Source organism: Trichosurus vulpecula, chromosome 1 (assembly GCF_011100635.1).
Source record: "Trichosurus vulpecula isolate mTriVul1 chromosome 1, mTriVul1.pri, whole genome shotgun sequence".
NCBI lineage: Eukaryota > Metazoa > Chordata > Mammalia > Diprotodontia > Phalangeridae > Trichosurus > Trichosurus vulpecula.
Window position 1 is genome coordinate 467,738,961 of NC_050573.1, and position 3,952 is coordinate 467,742,912.

Here is a 3,952-nt window from a genome sequence, read left to right on the forward strand (position 1 = left end):
CCAATTTTGAAAGACTTAAGAAAGTTGATGAATGCAATGTCCGACCACTACTTTGTTGGTTTTGGAAGAGATTTAAGGAGGGTATAAAGGAATGATGTTGATAAAAAAAAAAGGGGGGAAGAAAAGTAAGATAAGAACATCAATGAATCATTTTTAAAATATGCAAGACATTAAAAGGAAGTTCAGAATGGGGTTGTAATTACCACGTTTAATTTGAAATAAGAAAAAAAATCATTATGCTGTACCTTATAGATATTCATGGCCTAAGATTCTGTCCTCTTTTTCTATTCTTTTATTGGGGAAAACAAACCTCATATCTGTTCATATTGTTAAATTTATAATTTTTTAAAAAAAGCTTTTTTAAAACTGGTAAAACAAGCCACATTTAGTTTCTTTACTTCCTCTCCTTTCACTCTCTTCCAAACTCTCTGAAACCTGGCTTGTGATGTCATGACTCAACAGAAACTGCTCTCTCCTAAGTTACCAATGTTTTCTTAATCTCCGATCTGGATGGTCTTTTCTTAATCCTCATCCTTCTTGACCTTTCTGCTGTATTTGACACTGTTGATCACCTTCTCCCAGATACTGTTTCCTGTCTGGATTTTTGTGACATTACTCCCCTGGCCCTCCACTTAACTAACTGATTATTCCTTCTCAGTCTGCTTTGCTGGATCTTTATTTATGTCATGCCCACTAACCATGGGCATACCTTCAGATTCTGCCCTTGGCCTTCTTCTCTTTTCCCTCTATAATCCCAGTTCGTGACTTCACCAAGTTCCATGAGTTCGTTTATTATCTATAGCTGAAGACTCTCAGATCTATATCTCTAGCCCCAGTCCCTTTCCTGAGCTCCAGTCCTGAATCACTAACCAACTATTGGACATTTAAAACTGAATACATAAGCAGCTCAAACTCAATATATCCAAAGCAGAACTCATTCTCATTCCTCCCTAAACCTACCCCTCTTTCAAACTTCCCTCCTATTGCTGAGGGTACCCACATGTTTTTAGTTGTCCAGGTTCTCAGCCTCTCACTGTCATCCTCAGCTCCTCACTGGCACTAACCCCACATATCCAGACACTTCCCAAATCATGTTGTGTCTGTCTTCACAACATTTATCACATGTGTCTCTTCCTTTCCACTCCTAGAGCTGCCACCCTTGTTCAGCCCCTTATCATCCTGACAACTGGAATAGGCTCCTATTGAGTCCCCCTACCTTTCAGCCTCTCCTCATTCCTATACAACCACCAAAGTGATTTTCACAAAATGAAGATCTGACTGTAACACACTTCTACTCCATAAACTCTAGTGATTCTCAATTATCTCTAGGATCAAATATATGCTCTTCTAATTGGTATGGGGGAGTTGATCTTTCACCACCCTCCCAAATCAAAAGGGCCAGAATGTAATTATAAGGCAGCAATGAAGGGCTAACTATAAAGATGTATGAATATTGTTCTCTTACAGAATTAAAGAGAGCTACTATATTCGCTGAGCAAAAATTAGACATGTGCTTGCAAGACTTTAAATAGCTAAGACCTAGAGATGGCAGTTCAGTTCAAGGGCATCAAGGCTTGGAAATACATTATGAAGAAGACCCCTGCAGGGAGGAAAAAGGTGATTTCTTTTTTCACCACCATCCCCGTCAGCCATGGCGTCTAACAGTGATTTGCCCAGGAGATCCCATACAGTATTTTGAGAGTCCATTGGTTTGAGAGAGTTTGAAGAATAATTGAGGGAGTAGAGACACACTTTCCAGACAGATATAGATAACCCTGGGCAAGTTATTTAATCTGGTTTGCTTCCAAAAAAGCAAGCAGACAAACAGATAAATATGGATATATAGAGATAGTCATTCAGGGGAAGAATCAGTTTTGAGGGATGGGACCCCTGCCAGCAGAGAAGAGAGCTGCCTATGAAGAGGGGACTGGAACATAATATAAGTGACTCAACATGAGGCTGGATTGGAAAGTCAGGCAGGGGTGGTGGCTCAAAGATACCTTCTAGAAATATAACCAGTGAGGGAGAGGAGTGGGTTTAGAGTGTAGAAAAGATTCCTCCTCACTGTTCCTCTAACATTAGCAACCCTGTGTTCCTAGCCCTCCACTGGCTATACCTTCCTCACCTCTCAGACACACTGATTCTGATGAAACAGTTGGGATACTCCTCTGTTCCCCACTGCCATTTCTTGACTCTCCCTTTCCCTCTTATATTTTTTCCCATCTCTTTCTATGATGCCACCAATCTCCCAAATCCCTGGGCTAGAAATCTCTAAGTCATGTCAACCTTCTCTTTTCCTTCCCCACCCCCACAGTCCTTGCAAAGGAATCTTCCAGTAGTGTACATCGACAAAAAAAGTCCAAACTCTTTATTCTGACATTCTCTCACCGTTCAACAAATATTTAGTTCCTACGATGTGATATATATCCCTAGGCCAATGGTCTCCTGAAAACTACACTAAGGGTCAAGGTGCTCTTTGGGAGACAAGGACGTTCCACAGAAACACACAATAGTGTAAAGTCCCAAAGATTCCCATGGTTCATGATAAGCGGGAGAAGAAACATGTAGCTGATGCAACATATAGGTGAGGAAGGCCCGGACCTGTTAAATTGGAACTGTCTTCTTCTGGCTCTCTCCTGAGACGTCATTCCTTTCAGAATATGCCACGTAAATGGCCCACCTGAGTGCTCGAACATTTGGAGAAGTTGGCAGCCCCATTGATTCCAAGTCCAGGAAAGTAGTGAAGTTATCTAGCGAACAGCCTTTGGCGGAAAGGAAGGAAACTTACGACTGGTACACCCCTCACAACACCTGTTTTGCTCTCATGAGGAAACTCTGTTTCTTTGACCTTTGCAGAGATAAACCTCCAGATTTTAAGGAAGAGCAAATGCAACTAAAGAAGCTTCATAGAAAAGGCAAACCAAAGAAAGGAGAAGGGAAGAGATGAGCTGGAAGGAAATAGTTTTGGACCAATCTCTGCACCAATCAGCGACTGAGATAAGAAAGAAGTACACACGCCTATTTTCCCACTCTTAATAGGAATATAGCTTTCCTAAATCGATGGTCATTAGTCCAAGAATCATCCCTCTCACCTCTTCATTCATCATGCTGAATTAGGATTGAATTCTTGAACATACTTTGATCCTTAAAAGTTATTTTGGCCTTGATAGTTGTGCGAATGTCATCTATTGTATTCTCAAAGAAATTATTAATATGTATTTGCTAATTTTCTAGCAGAAAAAAAAATCCTCACAAAAAAAAAGAAATGTGTAGCCAATTCAATTTCATTTCCCACCTGGCTCCTCTTCTAGACTTCATAATTTCTAGAAATTCTTCATCATGCAAGATAAAATCAACTCACACCTCCTAGAAACATTTCCCACCCCAGCTGCAGGACTTCATCATTCGCCTTCGTGGAGTACCCTTCCTCCTATCAGTCAGCTTCTTTTTATGTGTTGTCTCCCATAATAATAATAATAATAATAATAATAATGAACGTTTACAGAGCACTTACTATTTGCCAGGTATTCACAATTGTTATCTCATTGATCCTCACAACAACCCTGGGAGGCAGATGCTATTACTATCCCATTTTACAGAAGAGTAAACCTAACAGAGGTTAGGTGACTTGCCCAGAGTCACGCAGCTAATAAACGTCTGAGCATCTTCCTGACTCCAAGTGTACCTCTCTGAACACCCTGCATCAACTCAAGTGCCATCTTTAAGAAGCCTGCGTCGGAGGGTAAGCTCCTTGAAGGCAGGGACGCTTTCTTTGTGTTCCTGGTGCTTAGCACAGCGCTTGGCCCATAAGAGGTTCTCCATAAATGCTTATTGATTGAAACTCTGAATTCACGCTCCTATGGTGATGTTCCAGCCTGCAAAGCTTCTGCTTGCGGCTTCCCCCTCCCTCCCGCCCCCGAGTGATAAGAATCTGTTTATGTGCCTTCATCGA

General features: G+C 41.2%; 1 pseudogene; it reads left to right on the forward strand.

Moving 5' to 3' along the window:
• Positions 1-1,651: 1,651 nt before the first annotated feature.
• Positions 1,652-2,947, forward strand: LOC118839942 (annotated as a pseudogene).
• The last annotated feature ends 1,005 nt before the right edge of the window (positions 2,948-3,952 follow it).